The 25,033-nt window shown below is 36.9% G+C and overlaps 1 pseudogene; it reads left to right on the top strand.

The window, feature by feature from the left end:
* The first annotated feature begins 6,414 nt into the window (after nt 1-6,414).
* On the top strand, nt 6,415-23,120 carry LOC121213543 (uncharacterized; annotated as a pseudogene).
* The last annotated feature ends 1,913 nt before the right edge of the window (nt 23,121-25,033 follow it).

The raw sequence follows: 25,033 nt of genomic DNA, 5'->3' as shown, positions 1-25,033 counted from the left end.
CCAGTCATCTTTCGGCAAAACATGATAAGATGCGCCTTTGGACACCTTGTTCCATCATACTTCTCAAAATCTAGTGCCTTGAATTTCGGGGGTAGAACCAGATCGGGTACTAAACTGAGCTCTTTGGCACTCAAAGCAGAGAAAACTTCAGTACCTTCTACTACCTTGATCCTCTCTTCCAAGATCCTATACTTATCCTGAGCATTATTGTCATCAATTTCTAGCCTTGTTATTTCTACAGGGTCATCCAGGTCTGGAACAATTGGATCTGAGGGATTAGCCCCAGGGTTCGATACAAAGATTCCTTGCCCTAGATGAGCAGGTGGAGCAGGATGTTGTTCCAGGACAGTTGGTTCCCATTGGGGATATCCTCTTTGCATTGTGTGGACATGAGGTGGAGTGAATCTCGAGGGATAAAGTGGATCTTGACTAACTCCTGCCTGAGGCGGCTCTACGATATCAGGGCTTTGCACAGGCCCCTTTCCTTTGACCAAGGCCATCATCATTTCCATCATTTTGGTCATTTGATCTCTTTGCTCGAGTGATTCCTCTCGAGATCTCACCATAATATCTTTCGCCTCTTGTTGTGATTTGACCAATTGCTCTTGTAACTCTCTTTGAACCCTTTCCATTCTTTCGATTCGTTCATTGAGTTCAGTATCCATAGCTTTGGTTCTTAGACGTGTCCTATAAGAGTGACGTGATTCCAGACTCGTAGTGTAACAACTGTGAATTAGACGGTTTTAGCCTTAGCGAGCGATTAGGATGATATGTACATGCTATGGATGAATGAATGACTAATGAACGATGAATGTTAATTATGCAAAAAAAAATGCAAAAAAGGGGTGTTGATTTCAAGATAGCCCCATATTTGGGCGTTTCATTAATCAAAAGAGTCTATTACAAAAAGTTTTGCCATCCTTGTTCAGCAGTTACACAAATTTCTTAGCCACATCGCCTTGTTTCTTTATACGTTCCAGGAACTCCGATATGCTTGACCTTTGGCTAGGAGGGTATTGGCAACTAAGAACTTCTGCTTCATCTGATAATTGTACTATTTGCACAGTCGCCTTACGAATTTCATTGATCAAACTACCGAAATGCATATCCTTTTCTCGGAGGGCTCTTTCGTATGCACGTATGTCTCTGTCATGCTGACCATTCTTCTCTTCTAAAGCCCTCAGGAGGTCGTCTAAATGTTACTGATGAGTTTGCAGTGTACTTTCTAGATTCCGAATTCTTCCTTTTAGCTCTTGACGCTCAGACTGACTAGCTATTAATTCTGCAGACACAATTTCGTATTCAACATTCTTCTTCCTCAACTCTATCATTGCCCGTGCAGCTCTTTCCTCCTCCTTCTTTGCTTTTGCTTTCCAAAACTCCATCCCACCTTTGATATTACTTAGTTCCTCCTTCCATTCTGATGATGATTTCCCCAATCCACTGTTCCTTATAGTGCCTCTTAATTTCTTGTTTTCCAAATGAAAGTCCTTTAAATCCTTTCTCGTAACTTCAACTTCTTTTTGGACTTTCTCGGTTCTAAATTTTTCAATTTGGACATCAATCTTCAGCTAGTAGTTTTCCTCCTGGAGAGAACTAATATCTCGCAACAGTTTGGCTTTTTCACGTTCAAATTCATGTCTTGCAATTTCTAGCTCGGATGAGATTTCCTCTGAGAACGGATTCTGGCAAGCTTCATCAATCGGTGGGGTTATTTGACTCTTCACTCGTCGTTGCCTCCATATGCCATAATCTACAGTGATAGTATCAACATAGAGAGCCAACTCCATTAGGTAGATTTTCCTCCAAGAATTTGCGGTATCTCGCACGCTTTTCATGTAACTCTCACCCGTAAAAGCAAACTTCGATTGTGCCAATCCATCAGTAACTGGTACAAACTGTTGTGAAGTGAACTGTCTCTGAACCATCAACGGAGCATATCCAACTCCTCCCCATAATCCTAACAAAGGCACCCAGTCTTGGTTCTCACACTTGTATAACAAGACAGAGGGATGAATCCAAGGTGCTCTCCAAGTTATATCTTCAGCACGGAGGTTCTGAAAAACCGAGACCCAATGTTGTTCAGTGACATCCCTTGGTCAATCTTTTTCAAGGTGTGCTTCCAACGGAGCGAATGTATTTGAAAACATGTGGAAAGGCGTGCGCTCCACCTTCCAAAAGTGGCTAAAGATCCAAACATTCAGTAACTAAGTGCATCCGATAAAACGTCCTTCCCTTTTCTCTTATAAGCATTTAGAGATCTAAAAGTCTCAGCCAAGATGGTTGGGACTGGGTTGATTCTTTGCCTCAACTTTTCAAAGAAATCCACAACCGCAACTTCAATATGCCCAAGAACCTTCGGGAAGACGACCAGTCCGTAAATAGCCAAGGCAAACAGATCTATCCTTTTCAAAGTATCTGGATGAGTCTGAACTAACTCTCATCTGGATGAGTCTGAACTAACTCTCGAAGAGAAAACCATGGAACACAACTGACTTCATTCTTCTTCTTTATCTATTTTTCAGCCCATGTATCAGTCACCCCTGTCAACTTCATTAACTTTTTCTTGAAGGTCATTGGTTTAGGCTCCTTCACATATATCTTATTGAGTTGCACATTGTCGATGCGAAGCAGGGCAGCATACTCTTCTATGGTCGGAGTCATATCTTCTTGATTCAAAGTGAAACACTGATAGGTCGGGTCCCAGAATCGAACCATGACTTGAATCAATTGCTCGTTCACATTGATTGCTATCAAGTGAGCTATATCCCCGTATTTTTCAGTGAAAATGCCTCTAGTATCTGAGTCCCACTGCTTCCAAATCCTAGTCAAGTCTTCAAGATCATTCTAACGCACATTCGAGGTCACACGCTCGGGAAGATCAGAAGTGTATCCTTCCTTTAAACTGACCCCTTTCATTTTTTGAGTCCTCAAAGACCAATTTCGAACTACAGCATTTTTCTCGGTTACTCGTGTAATTGACTCCTCCATCAGAAACCCGTTTTTGGCAACCAATCTCTAATCAACACCTTCCTAATAAAATGTCTATGATGCATAATGAAAAACAAAATGAAGACAAATAAACTTAGGTTAGAGATCACAACAGATATAAACAGAAGGGAAAAAAAAGAAAAATAAAGACGATGGAAAATTTAACAAATTAAGCTATTCAATCATGCAATTTGGAGGAACAAACCCAAATCATTTTTTTTGCCCCAACATGCTTTACAAAAACCTACCCACATACCATCAAACAATCTATCCGACCCAATTTATTAAACAGACTCAATTCATTTGCAGATAAGTGTAAAAGAAATAAAAGGTAAGAGACGTTTCTCCCGTGTACTTATTTTGGTGACTATTCAACGGACAAGAGGTTTGGCATGGCTCTAATTGGGTGGCTCATATGGTTCACTATATGTGGTTCGATTCTAGAGAGGTACTCGAATTGTCAATACAGTCACCTACTAAGGTTAGTACGGAGCCTCGGTTATCACTCGTCATGGGCTTGCAAGCTCAATTCGAGGGATTACATTTACTTATGCCTATGCGGAGGGACGAGTTAACTCACGAAAGCATAAGTCATATGTAACCCGAAAGTAATTCACTAGGCTATGCGGAGGGACGAGTTAACTCACGAAGGTGTAGCGTTTACTTCCACTTAAACGGACGGAGCCCGGGTAGAGAGCCCATGTTATGCAAGAATGCAAGTGCACGGTGTGTGGGGAGAAACTCACAAACCTTTTATTTTTTATTTTTCTAAAAAAACAAACTTAAAAAAAATCGTAAAACTTAGAGCTGAAAAAAAATAGAGAAATAAAACAAGTTAGAAAAGTATTAATTTAAAAACCAAATGCAGATGCATGACTTTTCAAAAATAAATTCAAGGATCACGATTAAAAATTAATTTGAACAAAGAATTTTAAAAATTTTGACAACATGCGTTTAACATTAGACTCGACTCTAAAAAAAAATCCCCAGTAGAGTCGTCAATTGTAGCGACCTAAAAAAAATTTGGCGCAGGCGCTAGTCGAAGTAATTATTGAAAATTTGAAAACAGTGTCTTGATTTTATTTGAAAAAGGAGTCGCCACTGATCTTTTTTCCTAGGTGTGATCGGACACCTAATAAATTCTCTTTTTAGAAGAAAAATTTATTTTTTTAAATTTTCTAAAAAAAAGAGGTAATTTTAGGTCTACGTGAAAATCCAGAGAAAATTAGAGTTAATGAGTCAGTTACGTGCGCGGAAGGAATTAGCACCCTCGCGACGCCCAAAATTGGTATCTCGTTAAACGCGCGTTGTCTTAATTTTCAAAAATACAAGTTCAATTTAATAGTTAATCGCGATCCAATCAAAATACGAGAATTTTTTTTAAACATGAAGATTTTTGAAACAGTTATTTTTTTTTGAAAACACGAAAAATTTTTAAAACACGAGAATTTTAGAGACACGAAAATTCTTAAAAACTCGAAAATTTTTGAAAACATGGAAATTTTTAAAACATTGAAATAATTAGGCTTCAACTTTTTGATTTTCTTTTCAAAATTATAATTATTTTAGTCATCATCAAATAAACTTCAAAAAGTAGGGTCTTTTAATTCTGTTTTCATTTTTATTGAAATAAACAGGTTTGATTTTCTTTTCAAAATGATAGTGGCCATCTTCAAATAGACTTTAAATTCTGGGTTTTTTTTTTGTTTTTGCTACTCTAAAGAAATCTGGGTTTTTTTTTCCTGAAAAAATGTGATTAACATGAACCTTAGCATCATAGATTTGCTTTAGGAGTGACTAGAAATATTTTATGTTTAACAAATTAGATCGGACTAAACTTCTAACAAAGTATAAAAAAAATGAACAAAACAAAGAAAATGAAAATTTACCACTGGATTCATTTCAGGAGGAGGATTTGCCCCAAACTGGTTATAATTAACCTCAATTTCATGCCCAGGAGCTTCTTGTAATCCCACGATACGACTAATTGCCAAAAGAAAAGAAGAAGAAAAAAATTAAACTCTTGCCAAATCCATTTTTGAAAGAAAAATCCCTAGGGAAAACTATCAATAATTAAGAAACACTTACACTTCATCCCCTGCTACAACTATATTTTGAATATTCTCAAAATAACCATTGTTGAACACTTCCAAAATATTATTTTGTTGGATATCATCACTCACGTTTTCACCATTTTCACCAAATATTGGCCATCTAAAAAAGAGTTTCTTTAGTTTTGTTTATCCATCGTTCTGGCTATCTATAAATTTTTAAATTCTTTTTTCCCTAATTCAACATCAATCAAAATGATAGAAAAATCTTTCAAAAATACAAAATAAAAAATTTGAAGAAAAAAAGATAGAATCATCAATAAGTGTTTAATAAAACTAAAAAAAATGTTTAATTGACCTAATAATTTACTATCTGCAAATTTTTAAATTCTCTTTTTCCTTGAACCAACATCAATCAAAATGATAGAAAAATCTTTGAAAAGTACAAAAATAAATTAAAAAAGCGCGAGGATGAGTGTTTTTAAAAAAAATCAAAATCGTCCTTAAATGTTTTATTTGTAAGTGCCTTTGAAACAAATCTTTCAAAAAGAAAAAAGAAAACCATACCTTAAACAAAAAGTGACGAACAAAATTTGCCTTCTTTCTCAGGAGTACAACATAAAATTTATCTTCTTCCTTAGGAGCACAGCACTGAATTTATATACATATATTTCAGAGGAAAAGTAAATGGTGAGTAACAAAAAGAGCGTTGAAAACTGCTGAGGGTAAACGGACAGTTCATGAAAAAGTGTGTGTTTTTTTGTGTTCTTGCGTTCTGTTCTCCGTCAATCAGTTCTTTTGGGTGAAAGGTAAAATTTATTATATATTTGACGGCAAAAATAAATGGTGGGTACCAAAGGAGTGTTTCGAAAAGAGTGTTGAAATGTTGAGGGTATTTGCTGACGTGACAGTCCTTTAGAATGACTGAGACAGTTTATGAAAACATTTTTGTGTGTGCTTTTTTTTGTTTTTGCTTTCTGTTCTCTTGAATCTTTTTTTTAGTGAACATAAAATTTAAGTTACTAAACCCTATTTTTTTTATACTGTTTCCTTTCTTTTATTTTAAGTGTTTTTTCATATTAGTTTAATTAAGAAATTGTGAACAATTTCGAGCATAAATTCATATAAAAATATTTTTCAATATTGTATGTATATATACCTGCAATAATTGTTAGGGTTGAATGCAGGCAATAATGAAGATTTGATTATTAGGGATTGGATAAAGATAATTGAGAGTAGGGAAGTGGGTGAGATTGAAGGATCTTGTGTGCAGATTTTTCCTAAGCATCCAAGCTTAAGGGGTTATTATTCGAAAGGTACGATTTTGGGATAACTTTATTTTCCCTTCTAGTGGTGGCATTTTGTTTCCGGTATGATATCAAATTTCTCTATGAAAGGTAGTGATTTATGTAATAATCTGGTCGTGTTGAAAGGTACGTGAATTAATAGTGATTTTGTGTGGGTTATGGAGATTGTATTTACCATTAGGAGCAGAAGATGAGTCCGTTCTTGAGGAATGGTTATTTTGGGGGTTGAGATGATAGAAGAGGCTGTGGGGAGTTGAGTGACCCATGGGTTTTGTGTCACTTGCCAGCCAATGATTAAAAGGGTGGTTTTTATTCCCTTTTATTTGTTTTGTGCTCTATACGCATTTAGCTGGTTTGTTGTAGGATGAAGTGAATTTTTTTTCATTTCTTCAGAAACTAATTGTGCTTTCTGACTTTTTTTTGTCAACATTAGTCTTGGTTGTCGCATTGGAAAATGTAGAACGAAGCTCAGGGTCACTAATAGGAAGCGGTATAGCTTCTATCCAGAAGAGTGCGGCTCCTAAGGTTATATGTGGGACTTTATAAATTGTATATTTTAAGTAAAAACTCTTTAAGTAGTGCAAATGGTAAAACTCCCTTATATGATACGGATCCTACTTGCACTCATGGATGAAGCCTATACGGGTTCTACCATTGGAGATGGAGGAGGAGACTCTGGGTCCGAGGAAAGCTGTACGATTGATGTTGCTGATCCTGTGTTTCTGGAACTTCTTAAGGATGAAAATGGTGGCCCTGCTGTATGGTCTTCTATTGATAAAACTCCATTTACAATTAGATGAAAGTAATTACAAACATAGTATTACTAGAGGAAAGTATAGTTGTCTAACCATTACAGGCTTTTTTAATTAGGAATTTGTTTCTCAGTGCTCTTGTACAGTGCTTTGCTTTTTAATTTTTAGATTGTTCATTTTCTCTATATCAAGTATTTTGAATTTCTATTAATGCAAGTAAAAGCAACACTTTGCATTTCTAAATTAAGGCTAGCTTACTTTAATATTGTACGCTCTTCCAATAGTACAATATCATATTTTTTGAGCTATGAATTGTGTATATAACTAGGCTAACCTGGTTTTTGTTTGTTTTGCAACTAATATCCCTTTTTTTTCTATAGTTTGAAATAAGTCGACACTTGACAGAAGATTGATTGTTTCAGGAACGCCATTGGACTTCTCCTGGGGTTGCTGCAGTACTACAAGCTGCAACAAATAGCCCTCAGTCTGATAGATTAAAGCAGATACTCAATATCACACCTCGGCTTCTTCATATGTATTTTACTGTTGCTTTGCGTGATGCAAATAACTGTATGCAAATAACCATGGAGCGGATAAAAATATTGGATATTATCTCTCTGAGGTTACAGTAGAGTAGATCGCATCTGGTCTTATCTCCCTGAGGTTACAGTAGAGTAGACCGAAGAATTTCAGATCTTATCTCCCTAAGGTTACAGTGGAGCAGATTGAAGCCAGAGATCTTATCTCCCTGAGATTACAGCGGAGCAGATCCAAGACACTATCCTATCTCCCTGAAGTTACAGTGTAGCGGATTAAAATTTAGGATCTTATCTCTCTGAGGTTACAGTAGAGTAGATCGCATCAGGTCTTATCTCCCTGAGGTTACGTTGGAGTAGACCAAAGAATTTCAGATCTTATCTCCTCGAGATTACGTTGGAGCAGATTGAAGCCAGAGATCTTATCTCCCTGAGATTACAGTGGAGCAGATCCAAGACACTATCCTATCTCCCTAAAGTTACAGTGGAGCGGATTAAAACTTAGGATCTTATCTCTCTGAGGTTACAGTAGAGTAGATCGCATCTGGTCTTAAATCCCTGAGGTTATAGTGGAGTAGACTGAAGAATTTTAGATCTTATCTCCCCGAGATTACGTTGGAGCAGATTGAAGCCAGAGATCTTATCTCCCTGAGATTACAGCGGAGCAGATCCAAGACACTATCCTATCTCCCTGAAGTTACAGTAGAGTAGATTACATCTGGTCTTATCTCCCTGAGGTTACAGTGGAGTAGACCGAAGAAATTCAAATCTTATCTCCCCAAGATTACGTTGAAGTAGATTGAAGCCAGAGATCTTATCTCCCTGAGATTATGGCGGAGCAGATTGAAGACACTATCCTATCCCCCTGAGATTTCAGTGGAGTGGATTAAAATAAAGGATCTTATCTCTCTGAAGTTACAGTAGAATAGATAGTATCAGATATTCTCTCCCTAAGCAGTAGTGGAACAGATCGAAGATGGCGGATTTACCTCCCTGTGGTTACAGTGGAATACATTAAAGCCAGTGATTCTATCTCCCCGACGTGGCGGAGTGGGCCGAAGCGCCAAAGTCTATACCTCTGAAGTGGCAGAGGGTCGGATTAAATTTACCATGACAAGTCTTATCTCCTTGACGTTGCAGTGGAATAGACTAAAACCATGAATCTCGCCCCCTAAAGTTGCTACGAAGAAGATTGAAGCTACACGTTAGATCTCTCTGAAGTGCAGTGAAGTGGATCGAGGTAACAAGACACAGTGGACGGGAATGAGGCTACTTGAAGAAAGAATGTGTCAAAGGAACTCGAGACTCGACGAGCCCGGGCAAAATTGGTCTTTCTTAGTCTTTGCTTTGTTCTCGTTACATGACAACGAGCAAAGAGGGGCAGCTGTAGAAGCCCAAATTTCCCCGGGCCTGCACCAAACTAACAGCCCACATAAACAAAAAATTAATAAACAGTCCATGACCCAAAACCCAAATCTCACCCGAGCCCTACCAGCAAAACAAACTTCAGCCCAAACGGCCCAATTACATTACAAAATTAATTGGACAAGCCCAAATACAAACAATATGCCCAAATACAGCCAAAACCCAATGAAAAACTAGGGTTTTAGAACCCTAGTTTCCCCCATGTGCGCCGTACACCTCTGCAATACCAACCCCATGTGCGTCGAGGAGAGTCATCGGAGAGAAAAAGGGAAACTTTTGGTGGCGGCCGGTGCAGTGGCTCTCGGCCAGACCCTTGGCCGGTGCTCGGAGAGAAAAGGGGAGAGTTGAGAGGATTTTTGGGGATTTTTTTTGAAGAAGAAAGAAAAATGGAAGTGTTTGAAAAAAAAATTGGTTTAAATAAGGAAGCAAAATGGCGTCGTTTTGTTCAGCCCTTTAAAACGCCAAAACGGCGTCGTTTAGCTCTTGGCCCGAAGATTCGACCTGCTCCAGCAAAGGGATCCACGTGTTTAGGCTTGAGGGGATATTTGCACAATAAGCCCCTCCGCCTTTATGGCGTTTTCAATGCGATTTCTTTATTATTTGTAATTTCGGCCGCAAAATTTCCTTTTGTTCTAATTTAATCCCCAGACCATGTACATGCACTTCCTTGGAACGGCGCCGTCTGGTTGGTGCGGGATATTTCCCCAATTAATCCTTCATTTCTTTCGCGCCTGTGAAATTAGTCCCTACGTTTGGTTTATTTTTTCTTTAATTTATCCTGTCAATTTAGTTTAAATTGCATTTTAATCCTTTTTCTTTATTTTTGGTTATTTTGTCATTCGACTGTGATATTGTTTTTTTTATTGTCTTTTTTTACTTCAAATCTTACTATAAATATATACACGTATATATGTCTAATATTTAATAATATATATACATGATTATATTATCTATTTTATAAGTTATATATGTATGTATTTATATACACATTTTAAGTATTTATATTTATATGCCTATGTTTCTACCATCCGTATCTATATACACACATGCGTACATCTCCTGTTTCACATATGCTTATATATACATATTCTTGTTATTATTTTACAATTTCAAGTATGTATGTATATGTGAATAAGTTTTTATAATATATGTACGTACATATTTTTTTAATTTGTATAAGTATATATATATATATGCACATTGTTTTATCTTAGAATTTTTATATTTATGTACATATACACGTTCTTATAATGTACATACTTATATTTTATAATCTACTCATATATATGTAAATACTTATATTTTCATATTTTATAACACATATATATATCTTTTATATTTTTATAGTTTTATACATTTTCTTTGTTTATTTCTTCATTTACATTTTCATTATTTAGATTTCAAAAAAGAATTTTAAAAAAAATATAAGTAATAATCGGTATTTGGGATCTTCGAAAGAATCGAGCCCTAACGTATTGGGTTCTGATTTTTTTCGTTGGATCCAAACAATCGAGATTATTCTTTCAAAAAGTAAAAGCGTTATCGGGAATTCAATACGTCGTGTCCTAACGCATTTGATATGACATGTTGTTTTCCCAGGACGAAAATTTTTCTAAAATATTAAAGGCAATATTCAATGTTTAGATTTTTGAGGGAGTCGTGCCCTAACTTACTGGGTTTCGATTTTCACAATAAATCTAAATACGTGAATCCTTTCAAACTCAAGTTTTAAACGATCTCAGGAATTTAAAAGATTGTGTCCTAACTTACTAGTCGTGATCCCTTTTTTAAATCTGAGATAACTAAATATCTTTTAAATGAGCATTTTACGATCGGAAATTCGAGACATTGTGCCCTAACTTATTGGATATGATTCTTTTTTCGAATAACGTGAAATATGTTTCTTTTCTCAAAAATTTTCAATATTTTAATACAAGGATCGTATTTTTAAAATTTTTCAAAGTTTTCAATTTTCGACATCAAGACATTAACTAATCAACTAGGTACCAATTTTAGGCGTATCGAGGGTGCTAATTCTTCCTCATGCGTAACTGACTCCCGAACCTGTTTTTCTGAATTTCGTGGACCAAACTTGTTGTTTTAATAAAATCAAATCGTTTATTAAAAACAACCACTTTCAAGGTGATCCAATCACACCTATTAAAAAGGATTGGTGGCGACTCCCATTTTTTCGTTTTTATTTTCAAACCCAAGTCGACCCCGTTTTCATCCAAAAAATGGTGTCAACAGCTTGGCGACTCTGCTGGGGACAAATACGAGAGTCAAGCCACGTGTTGATTATTTCTTTTCTTTTTGTAGAAAGTTTAAAATGCGATTTAAATTTACGATCCTCTCATTGCATTTTCTTTGTTGTGAGTTATATTTTTCATCATGTTCTGTATTTTATATCTTCGCACATTGCATTGCATGACATTTGGTCACACCTTTTTAGGTGGGAGTGAGAAACTACGCCTTCATGAGGTTTTCACCTCCGCATGGGATAGTGAATCGCTTTCGGAATACATTTGTACCTATGTCTTCGTGAGATTTTCATCTCTGCATGGCCATAGGGAAATGTATTCCCCTGAACTGAACTCAGTCCGTATGAGCCTATAATGGGAGAGGATCGAGGAATCTGTTGGTTCAGGTACCCTTACTTTAGAACCGAACCGTATATAATGAGCCTTAGGAGCCTACTTTAAGTAGAATCACATCGAATGCCTAGAGGACACCCGAAAACTTGGTTTAAATTTACGATCATTTTGTAGTATGTTTGTCTATTTTTGTTACGATTATCACTACTTCGGTTTGTAATTACTTTATTGTTTTGAATTTTGATATATTTCTGCATATTGCATTACATAACGACTCGATTATTCCCTTTTAAGTGGGAGTGAGAAGCTACTCCTTCGTGAGGTTTTCACCTCCTTGTAGGATAGTGGATCATTTTCGAAGTACATCCGTACCTATGTCTTCGTGAGATTTTCGTCTCCGTGCAGCCATTGGGAAATGTATTCCCCTGAACCAAACTCGGTCTGTATGAGCCTATAATGGGTGAGGATTGAGGAATCTGCTGGTTCGGGTACCTTATCTCTAGAGCCAAACCTCATATAGTGGACTTAGGAACTTAACCTAGGTAGAGCCACTCCAAATCCCTAGTATTTACCTGACTAGGTACTTTTGTTTTCCTTGTTTGCTTCTGTTTTGTGCTAACCCATCTCGTTGTGTTTTGATTATGATTGCATTGCATTTGCATCTTAGGAAAGAGATATTGATTCAAATCCGATTGCTAAATTAGAAAGCTTGTCATGGAATATGAATTCCTTGATAAAGTGGAAAACAATACGATTTCTCGAACATATTCTGAGAAACACAAGAATGGCGATGGAAGAGTTCGTGATCCTGCTTCGTGGCCTGAGGATTCAAGGCAATTGTCTAAGAGCCTTCAACATTCCACCCCCTTAAAGAGGCGAACGAGCCTTATGAGGACGGGCAGGTGATGGATTGCAACCAAGATTAAGAGTGGAGCTAGCAATGGCATCTATTAGCGAGATTACCTCAAACATGCGGATGAAGAAAAAGACCGATGTTATTTCTTGGAATGTGAGGGTGAGGCCGTACATGTATCCATTTTATGTAAGGGAATTTGCTTTCTAGAAAAGTTTCCTAAATGTAATTGAATCAGAATCAACGTCTTTTTAGGCATTCATTTCATGCATTTGCATTACATTGCATTACATGCATTAAAATCCATTGAAACAGTCTAAACGAGTAAATTTATTTCAGCTAACCTGGAAAACCAGCCAACCAAGCACTCTTATGATATCCAAGCAAAGACTAGAGAAATAGAATGAAGGTTGGAAAAATTAGAGCGAATGCGGATTCAGATGCAGGAGCAATTGACTGAATTTCAACAGGAGATGAGAAATCAGATGCTAGAATTACGGAGAACTATGATAAACCAGTTCAACCGATTGCTAGCTGGAAAGTCAAAAAAAGTGAAAGACTCAATGGTTTACTTTGGGGTTGATAATGAGGATCTTTGTCTATTCCTTAGATTGTACTCCGACAAGTGTCCAGGCTCAGCCAGATGGGCGTCCACAAGGAGCACTTTTTACTATCGGATCCCAATATTATCAGACTGGTACATCGACACCAGTGAATTGCCTGACAAGCTTAGGATCTAATTTGAGGAATGATTTAGCTAATCCTGTTGCTAATCTAGCCGAAATAAAGAAGATGAGGGTAGAGTACCCAGATACTATAAAGGCCCCAAGGAAGAAGGGGAATAAAAGGTATAATGTAGGTGGATATAACAAGGGCCACTCAAAACCAATCACTATGGGCAGGCCAAAGACAGAGACCACCAGCCATCAGAGCTCTTTAAAGCAAGAATCTGGAGTGAAACCAGGTACTGAGAAGCTCCAGTTCACACCAATTCCGATGTCATATAAGGAGCTATATCAAAGCTTGTTCGATGCGCATGTTGTTGCTCCTCATTACTTGACCCCTTTACAACCTCTTTATCCCAAATGGTACGATATGAACGCGCAATGTGATTATCATGCGGGAATTTTAGGACACTCGGTAGAGAATTGCATTGCCTTTAAAAAACTGATTGAAAGGCTTATCAGTATGGGCGTTGTTAAATTTGATGATTCCTCTAGTGTAGAAAATACACTGCCCAATCATATTAATGACGAGGTGAATGAGGTGTACAAAGAAGCGTTGGGAAATATTCACATCAACGACATGTCTGAAGACACAATTGGGAAGGGACATTGTTAGATGTCAGCCCTATGAATTCTGGAGTGTTTTAAACAATTAGCTTGTGGAAGAAATCCCTGTAGTTATCAAGGCTTATTTAGAGTAATGTTCAGAACATTTTTGTTGTTTATTAGCCTAAAGCGATAGAAATTCCTTTGCGAAATAGGCTAATGTCTGAACGTCATTATTCTAATAAAATACATCTTTGCATTCCTTTTTGAGCCAATATTCTTTCATTCTTTTTGAATAATTATTTCTGATTATTTCATTCTTTTAGATTTTCTTCCATATCATTCATTCATAATCATATTGTATAAATAATTATTCATAAATTTATACTTTCTTTTGTATATTCTTTGGTACTTATTATGAGTCCCTGGATATCAATGACGTGAATGACTCTGCTATAGACCCAGATTTTCCTTTCGAGCAAGGCATGTGTTCAGAGGGATCTTAGGGGTTTGAAAATGACAAAGATTGTAGTTTATCTCCTAACTTGTTAAGGATGGTTGAATAAGAGGATAGACAGATCCTACTTCACAAAGAATCATTAGAAATTGTGAGCGTGGTAAAGATTAGAATTGACCTGACCGCAGAGACGAAGCAACACCTTATTGAGTGACCTCTAGGGTTCAAAGATGTCTTCGTAGGATCATACCAGGATATGCCCCGGGTTAAATGCCAATAATGAAATCTACACAACAGCAGGATGTTAGAAATTTATAGTATGAACGATGTAATTCTTTGTCGGGGCAATGCCTTTCTTGTAGAGTCAGCATAGCTTTGCCCATTTGAAGTCGAATTTCTACCTCTTCAAGTTGTTGGGTCCATCCTGATTAAAGAGGAAGATCCAAAGTTTTCTGTCGTAGTTGCGCCCCAAAAGGCTCAGATCAAAAAAGGGAAGAAAAAAGAAAAATCAAAATCAAAGTCAAAGTCAAAATGAAAATGAAAAAAATAAAAAATAAAAATAAAAAACCAAAAAGAAGAAAGAAGAAAAAATCAAAATCAAGATCAAAATGAAAATGAGAAAAAGAAAGAAGAATGAAAAAAGAGAAATCTAAATGAAAAAATCAGAATGAAAAAGAAAAGAAAAAGAAAAGGAGAGGCCAAAGCGAAAACCCGCAAAGGGCGCTTTGTGACCAAATAAGGTTTTGAGTTGAAAACCCGAAAAGGGCGACTCAAATTTCGAGCACAATGAGGCATGGACATTACCATTATCGAAGACTTCTAATGGGCATTGCTTCATTTTGAGAGGCTACTTCATGAGCCAAAGTCATCGTATACCGATACAGAATTTCAGAGAGGAGGGTATTGGAGAATGCATTGAGCTTAAACAATAGCACGATCGCTGAGGTCTCAAATTAACTCAGAAGTGGACACCACGATTCGTCACTAAATTGCCTAGAGTTGAACATCAAAAATTGAAGGAAAATGACTGAGACTTACAATAATTGGCATGAGAAATTACTATTTGCCTTCCTTGCTTGTCGAACATCTGTACCGGGGCAATACCTTTCTTTTTAGTTTGCGGGGTTTAGGTAGTTTTACCTATTGAAATCCTTTCTCTTCGGGTATTAGTTGAGTTAGAATTGGATGAAGCAGAATAGATCCAATCGCGATGCGATCAGTTGAACCTAGGAAAAAGGTTAAAAGCTATTCTTCAGGGTCGGATGTACCAGAAACAAATGATACGAGCCCATCATGAATAGTGTCATCTCAGAGAATTCCACGAGAGGGTTGGATGTCGAAAAAAATCATTCCTCTCTAAAAGGATTGTAGGGGAAATGAATGCCAAACCAGGAATGTCCTTACATTGTAAATAAGACATTCTTCAGAAGAGCACTGATCCTAAGTGAGATTGCTAGTCCTATAAACTCGGATCCAGTCAAGAAATACTTCGTTTAAAGAAGGAGAAAGGACCAAGGTGAAAACCCGTAAAGGACACTCTGAGTAAAAAAAATGAAAAATGAGAATGAAAAATGAAAAATGAAAAAGAAAAATGGAGAGGCTAAGGGGAAAACCCGGAAAGGGCGCCTTTGGTCAAAGGGGATTTGAGTTGAAAACCCGAAAAGGGCAGCTCAAATATTTGTTCAGAATAGGACATGAGACGATCAGAGCGATTCGAATTTTGATCATATTGGGGCATGTGGTGATCTTACTATACCTGAATCAACAGGAAGGGATAAGCGACATCTTGGGGCATCGACAAAGCACTATAGACCTCCTAAACACATGTCAAACTCAAAATGGTCTTCAGAAAGTTTGTACAGAGAAGTTCAAGCTACGATATCTGAGGCACCCAATTCTCATATTATTTTCTTTTCCAAGATATACATTCCCAATCAATTTCTTTGTCATCCTTCTTTACTATTTTTCGATAACTTGTTCTTTCGAGCTATGCTCAGAACAAACTTTATTCTTATCCATTGTTATGACCCCTTTTGCAAGCATGTTGCATTGGAATAATGATTAATGGACTAATAAAACTTTCACAAAGGAAGTTTTACATATTACTCTAAAAAGTTTCTAAATAATATAGGAGCCTGAAACAGGACTATTGTTTAGAACCCATCAATTTTAAAGGTTGGAAATCTGAGAAGGAAATGTTTGAATTTAGACTTTCTCTTGGATTTATGTTGTCAAGTGCATTGATTGAACAAAATGACAAGATGTCGTGTCAATGACAAAGCTTAAATGAACAAGCAAGCAATGATCATCAGGCAATAGGAAGAGGTTACCTCGGAGAAGAGAGCCTTCATTTGCGTATAAGACTTTAGTACGACACCCTGAGAATGGTGTAGGAAACCAGAACGGTTTAGATCCTACATCCCCGAATTATGATAAAAGAGGACGGAGGAAAAGCCACATATTTATACCCTTGTATTACAGCGGGAAAATGATGGAACAAATTTTGGCGTCCCAGTGGATATAACTTTGAGGTTTACAGTGGGGGCAGCCTGGCTAAATGTTTCTTCAAAAAATGCCAGTCGAGAAGGAAGGTGTTATAGCACTTCGATGACAAAGCCTTAATAAACTTCGAGTAATGATAACCTAAGCGAGATCATTCACGAAAAATAAAATTTTGCATTCATGCAAACACCATTCACACATGTCTAGTTAGGAGCATTTGATTCATTTTGATCATGCCATCCTAATCATTAGGCATAATTAGGTTCATTATACAGGTCGTGTTCCCCAGGGAATAGACCGAAGAATTTCAGATCTTATCTCCCTGAGATTACAACGGAGCAGATTGAAGATAGTAATCCTATCTCCCTGAGATTACAGTGGAGCGGATTAAAATAAAGGATCTTATCTCCCTGAGATTACAGTGGAGCAGATTGAAGCTAGTAATCCTATCTCCCTGAGATTACAGTGGAGTGGATTAAAATCACAGATCTTATCTCTCTGAAGTTACAGTAGAGTAGATCGTATCCGGTCTTATCTCCCTGAGATTACAGCGGAGTAGATTGAAGCTGATAATCCTATCTCCCTGAGATTACAGTGGAGTGGATTAAAATAAAGGATCTTATCTCTCTGAAGTTACAGTAGAGTGGATCGTATCAGATCTTATCTCCCTGAGATTACAGCGGAGCAAATTGAAGATAGTAATCCTATCTCCCTGAGATTACAGTGGAGCGGATTAAAATAAAGGATCTTATCTCTCTGAAGTTACAGTAGAGTAGATCGTATCAGATCTTATCTCCCTGAGATTACAGCGGAGTAGATTGAAGATAGTAATCCTATCTCTCTGAGATTACAGTGGAGTGGATTAAAATAAAGGATCTTATCTCTCTGAAGTTCCAGTAGAGAAGATCGTATCAGATCTCATCTCCCTGAGATTACAGCGGAGAAGATTGAATATAGTAATCCTATCTCCCTGAGATTACAGTGGAGGGGATTAAAATAAAGGATCTTATCTCTCTGAAGTTATAGTAGAGTAGATCGTATCAGGTCTTATTTCCCTGAGATTACAGCGGAGCAGATTGAATATAGTAATCCTATCTCCCTGAGATTACAGTGGAGCGGATTAAAATAAAAGATCTTATCTCTCTTAAGTTACAGTAGAGTAGATCGTATCAGGTCTTATCTCCCTGAGATTACAGCGGAGCAGATTGAAGCTAGTAATCCTATCTCCCTGAGATTACAGTGGAGCGGATTAAAATAAAGGATCTTATCTTTCTGAAGTTACAGCAGAGTAGATCGCATCAGGTCTTATCTCCCTGAGGTTACAGTAGAGTAGACCGAAGAATTTCAGATCTTATCTCCCTGAGGTTACAGTGGAGCAGATTGAAGCCAGAGATCTTATCTCCCTGAGATTACAGCAGAGCAGATCCAAGACACTATCCTATCTCCCTGAAGTTACAGTGGAGCTGATTAAAATTTAGGATCTTATCTCTCTGAGGTTACAGTAGAGTAGATCGCATCAGGTCTTATCTCCCTGAGGTTACAGTGGAGTAGACCGAAGAATTTCAGATCTTATCTCCCCGAGATTACGTTGGAGCAGATTGAAGCCAGAGATCTTATCTCCCTGAGATTACAGCAGAACAGATCCAAGACACTATCCTATCTCCCTGAAGTTACAGTGGAGCGGATTAAAATTTAGGATCTTATCTCTCTGAGGTTACAGTAGAGTAGATCGCATCTGGTCTTATCTCCCTGAGGTTATAGTGGAGTAGACCGAAGAATTTTAGATCTTATCTCCCCGAGATTACGTTGGAGCAGATTGAAGCCAGAGATCTTATCTCCCTGAGATTACAGCGGAGCAGATCCAAGACACTATCCTATCTCCCTAAAGTTACAGTGGAGCGGATTAAAATTTAGGACCTTATCTCTCTGAGGTTACAGTAGAGTAGATCGCATCTGGTCTTATCTCCCTGAGGTTACAGTGGAGTAGACCGAAGAAATTCAAATCTTATCTCCCCGAGATTACGTTGAAGCAGATTGAAGCCAGAGATCTTATCTCCCTGAGATTATGGCGGAGCAGACTGAAGACACTATCCTATCCCCCTGAGATTTCAGTGGAGTGGATTAAAATAAAGGATCTTATCTCTCTGAAGTTACAGTAGAATAGATCGTATCAGATATTCTCTCCCTAAGCAGTAGTGGAGCAGATCGAAGATGGCAGATTTTACCTCCCTGTGGTTACAGTGGAATACATTGAAGCCAGTGATTCTATCTCCCCGACGTGGCGGAGTGGGCCGAAGCGCCAAAGCCTATACCTCTGAAGTGGCCAAGGGTCGGATTAAATTTACCATGACAAGTCTTATCTCCTTGACGTTGCAGTGGAAAAGACTAAAACCATGAATCTCGCCCCCTGAAGTTGTTGCGAAGAAGATTGAAGCTACACGTTAGATCTCTCTGAAGTGCAATGAAGTGGATCGAGGTAACAAGACACAGTAGACGGGAATGAGGCTACTTGAAGAAAGAAGGTGTCAATGGAACTCGAGACTCGACGAGCCCGGGCAAAATTGGTCTTTCTTAGTCTTTGCTTTGTTCTCGTTACACGACAACGAGCAAAGAGGGGCAGCTGTAGAAGCCCAAATTTCCCCAGGCCTGCACCAAACAAACAGCCCACATAAACAAAAAATTAATAAACAGTCCACGACCCAAAACCCAAATCTCACCCGGGCCCTACCAGCAAAACAAACTTCAGCCCAAACGGCCCAATTACATTACAAAATTAATTGGACCAGCCCAAATACAAACAATAGGCCCAAATACAGCCAAAACCCAATGAAAAACTAGGGTTTCAGAACCCTAGTTTCCCCCATGTGCGCCGTACACCTCTGCAATACCCACCCCATGTGCGTCGAGGAGAGTCATCGGAGAGAAAAAGGGAAACTTTTGGTGGCGGCCGGTGCAGTGGCTCTCGGCCGGACCCTTGGCCGGCACTCGGAGAGAAAAGGGGAGAGTTGAGAGGATTTTTGGGGATTTTTTTTGAAGAAGAAAGAAAAATGGAAGTTTTTGAAAAAAAATGGTTTAAATAAGGAAGCAAAACGGCGTCGTTTTGTTCAGCCCTTTAAAACGCCAAAACGGCGTCGTTTAGCTCTTGGCCCGAAGATTCGACCTGCTCCAGCAAAGGGATCCGCGTGTTTAGGCTTAAGGGGATATTTGCGCAATAAGCCCCTCCGCCTTTATGGCGTTTTCAATGTAATTTCTTTATTATTTGCAATTTCGGCCGCAAAATTTCCTTTTGTTTTAATTTAATCCCCAGACCATGTACATGCACTTCCTTGGAACGGCGCCGTCTGGTTGGTGCGGGATATTTCCCCAATTAATCCTTCATTTCTTTCGTGCCTGTGAAATTAGTCCCTACGTTTGGTTTATTTTTTCTTTAATTTATCCTGTCAATTTAGTTTAAATTGCATTTTAATCCTTTTTCTTTATTTTTGGTTATTTTGTCATTCGAATGTGATATTGTTTTTTTTATTGTCTTTTTTACTTCAAATCTTACTATAAATATATACACGTATATATGTCTAATATTTAATAATATATATACATGATTATATTATCTATTTTATAATTTATATATGTATGTATTTATACACATTTTAAGTATTTATATTTATATGCCTATGTTTCTACCATACGTATCATATACACACATGTGTACATCTCCTGTTTCACATATGCTTATATATACATATTCTTGTTATTATTTTACAATTTCAAGTATGTATGTATATGTGAATAAGTTTTTATAATATATGTACGTACATATTTTTTTAATTTGTATAAGTATATATATATATGCACATTGTTTTATCTTAGAATTTTTATATTTATGTACATATACACGTTCTTATAATGTACATACTTATATTTTATAATCTACTCAGATATATGTAAATACTTATATTTTCATATTTTATAACACATATATATATATCTTTTATATTTTTATAGTTTTATACATTTTCTTTGTTTATTTCTTCATTTACATTTTCATTATTTAGAGTTCAAAAAAGAATTTTTAAAAAAATATAAGTAATAATCGGTATTTGGGATCTTCGAAAGAATCGAGCCCTCACGTATTGGGTTCCGATTTTTTTCGTTGAATCCAAACAATCGAGATTATTCTTACAAAAAGTAAAAGCGTTATCGGGAATTCAATACGTCGTGTCCTAACGCATTGGATATGACATGTTGTTTTCCCGGGACGAAAATTTTTCTAAAATAATAAAGGCAATATTCAATGTTTAGATTTTTGAGGGAGTCGTGCCATAACTTACTGGGTTTCGATTTTCACAATAAATCTAAATACGTGAATCCTTTCAAACTCAAGTTTTAAACGATCTCGGGAATTTAAAAGATCGTGTCCTAACTTACTGGTCGTGATCCCTTTTTTAAATCCGAGATAACTAAATATATTTTAAATGAGCATTTTTACGTATCGGAAATTCGAGACATTGTGCCCTAACTTACTAGATATGATTCTCTTTTTCGAATAACGTGAAATATGTTTCTTTTCTTAAAAATTTTCAATATTTTAATACAAGTATCGTATTTTTAAAATTTTTCAAAGTTTTCAATTTTCGACATCAAGACATTAACTAATCAACTAGGTACCAATTTTGGGCGTATCGAGGGTGCTAATTCTTCCTCATGCGTAACCGACTCCCGAACCCGTTTTTCTGAATTTCGTGGACCAAACTTGTTGTTTTAATAAAATCAAATCGTTTATTAAAAACAACCACTTTCAAGGTGATCCAATCACACCTATTAAAAAGGATTGGTGGCGACTCCCTTTTTTTCGTTTTTATTTTCAAACCCAAGTCGACCCCATTTTCATCCAAAAAATGGTGTCAACAGTATGGATTCAAAGCTTTTCTTGTAAATGTCCATGTAATAGGACATCAATTTAGATGCTGAGATTGGAATGGCTTGTATTTCTGAAAAGCTATATTTGTGCAGGTTGGCAGAAGGCTCCTAGAATTCATGCCTGCTTCGTTTCAGCGTTTCCGGATTTTATTGCACTTTTGAAGGTATTATTCACTCAAGTTTCTCCATATATTTTGGTTTTCCAACTTGTATTGAGCATCTACATTAATTGTTGCTAAAATTGATGTTTAAAGGATTGCAATTCTTCTGCCCTTTATTTTGTATAAGTTATGGTCCATTTAACCTTCTGCAGAAGCCTATAGTTGACAGACTCGGGTAAGCATATGACAGCCCATAAAAGGTCAATAATTACATCCTGTGTTTCGCTTTTCATGCATTAGGGATCTGACTTCATATGTCTTTTCTTCCTTGAATAGACAGAATTGGCGTTACAATTGTGTAGGGCTGTTGGAGAGCATGGTGGGGGTGGTGGGTCGCACAAAGATGCAGCTAGGGAACTTTTTGAAAGGCTAGAGCTACTTTTGTATGAAAACCTTTCATCTAGGTAATATTTTCGTTTCCTCAAACAAAATTTCTTTCTAATGTTGGTTGTTATATGCAGACTTTAATCTCGGTTTCGGAAGTCGTCTAGGTCTGAGGCAGGAGTCCGTCTACCCTGACAGCAGGAACTTCAGAAAGTCATCACAGTCGAGGCTTCTGTGTTTTGTTATCACAGCTATTGCAAAGCTTGCTACATATCACCACTAACCATTGCCGAGGGCATGTGTAGCCTTGGGCAAGGTTGCCTGAATCCAACTTTGGACATTTACTTTGGTCAAATAGTAGTAAAGAAGGCAATGAATTTTCTAACTTAGTAATGTTGCTTTTCGCTAACAATCATATTCAGGTGCTCGATCTCAAATATCAGATTCAAGGGTTTGGAGGCGAACTCGTGATTATTTGGGATTAATGGATGACGCTGCTATCTGTCTGTCTATCTTGGGACCTTCCGGGACTTAACATGGGACCCCACACAATCCAGGCACCGTCAACTGGAATGATGGAGGCACAAAAATGATTGCGCATATTCCATTTTACATTCTTGGTGAGCAGGAAGGTAAGAGACCATGCCACTTACCCTCCCCCTTGCGTACTACTTTCTTCTGCTTTTGAACAGATGAAACCAATAGGGTTCGGCTCTCTTCCATTACAATCTTCGAGTAACTTTATTGTTTCGGATGCAGGTCCACCCTTCCATGATTTTTCGTTTACAGATATTCTTCCGAGAAGAAGATAGCAATGACCTTACCCTACAGAAAGGCATCTCTGGAGTCCCTAATTTTATTAGAGTTTCCAGTCTTTAGAGTCATCTTGTAAGTTCATTTTGATTATGGATTTTACTGTTAGCACATTATGGTGCATTCAACTGATGATGATGTATCATAGAATCATAGAACATAAATGGTGTAACTCTACTTCCAGGTTGAACTCTTGTATACAAGGTGAAAATCAGTGATAAAAAATCTGACTTGCTTCACTTTTTTGTTTTTCTTTTTAATTTCACATTATTAACTTCAATTTTTGGAGTTAATAGTGCCTCTTTTATTCCTTTTCAATATATTTATTTCTTATTTTTGTATTTCATTTCATTATTTTCTTAGAGAGTAAATCTGAATTTTGGTTGAACGTGAATTGATAGCAGCATAAATGGTTTGATGAAGATAGTGGCTTTAATGACGCCCCTCCACCAGCATTTCTCCACCTAAAACATTTCTTTTTGTTGCCTAAAACTCATTCCAGAAATCATCTCAGGTACATCCAACCATACATTACATCATTTTGGTTAGTATATTCGATGTCTTTTTACGGATAAATTCATTCAATTCCATCTTATAGTTGACTAAATGTTTAATAAACTAAAAAAATGAGCTTAAATTTCCTCATAATCTATCTATCTGCAAACTTTTGAATTCTTTTTTTTTTACTTGAATCAACATCAACCAAAATGATAGAAAAATATTTGAAATTACAAAAAATTAATTAGAAAAGCACAATGATATGGATTTTAAAAAAAAAGATAAAAATCATCCATAAATGTTTCCATGCATTAGCTCTGAGTGTCTTTGAAACTAAAACCTTTCATGAAGAAAAAAGAAAATCATACCTTAAGCAAAATGTGAAGAACAGATTTGTCTTCTTTCTAAGGAGTACAACACTGAATTTATATATATATTTGAGAGGGAAAATAAATGGTAAGTAGGAAATGAGCAATAGAAGGGTACATGGGACAAGAGTGTCGAAAATTGTTGAGGGTATCTGCTGACTGACACTTCTTTGAAATGTGATTGGTTAAAGGTTTTAATGGACAGTTTACGAGAGTGTGTGCATTTTTTTTTGTTTTTGCTTTGTGTTCTCACTCAATGCTTTTTTTTTTGGGAAACATAAATTTGAAATTATTAAACCTCTTTTATATTGAATCTTTTTTCATATTAGCTTAATTAATAAATTTTGAATAGTTTTGAGGATAAATTTATATAAAAATATTTTTAAATACATGCTATAATCGTTAGGTTGAATGCAGGTAATAATGAGGATTTGATTATTAAAGATTAGACAAATAATTGAGAGTAGGGAAGTGGGTGAGACGGAAGGATCTTGTGTGCAGTTTTAAATGTGGCGTCCAAGCTTATGCAGCTATTATTCGAAAGGTATGGTTTGGGGATTTCCCCTTCTAGTGGTGACATTTTGTTTTCAGGATGAAATCATTTTTTAAGTTGTGATTTCTGTAATAATCTGGTCGGTATGTGAATTAATAGTGATTTTGTGTGGGTTATGGTGATTGTGTTTACCATGAGAGCAGTGGATTCATGAGGAATGGTTATTTAGGGTGGCCTTATCTTGAGATGATAGAAGGGGCTGTGGGGATTGAAGGCTTTTGTGTCACTTGCCAATGATTAAAAGGGTGGTTTTGTCGCTCTGATTTAGTTAAAGTGTGTTTGATGTGGTGTCAATTTTGAATTTGAGTCTGCTAGTATAGTTGGAAACTGAGTGGATTGTGAGATTAGGCTTTATTCCATTTGATGGAGATTAGTTTTGGTAATGGGGGTTTTAATTTTGAAAGTGTGCTACTTAATTTCTCTTCAGATTGTGCTTCTCAAGTCTAGCGGCGTTTTTGATGGGTAAGCTATCAACATTGTAATTGCAATTTAGAGTCAATTAGCCTTTAACTAGTCCCTTGCGTTGGCGTTAATTGAATCGATATCAAGGGAGTGGTGGAAAATCCATCCAGGTGTACGGTATCATTGGCCCCTGTGTGGTGCTCAAGCTCATCATTCATCCTGTGGAAATTTTCAGTGCGGATAATGCAAGGTGCAAAT

This window comes from Gossypium hirsutum, chromosome D01, assembly GCF_007990345.1.
Source record: "Gossypium hirsutum isolate 1008001.06 chromosome D01, Gossypium_hirsutum_v2.1, whole genome shotgun sequence".
NCBI lineage: Eukaryota > Viridiplantae > Streptophyta > Magnoliopsida > Malvales > Malvaceae > Gossypium > Gossypium hirsutum.
The sequence above is the reverse complement of the archived record's forward strand: the minus strand, read 5'-3'. Positions and strand labels throughout refer to the sequence as shown.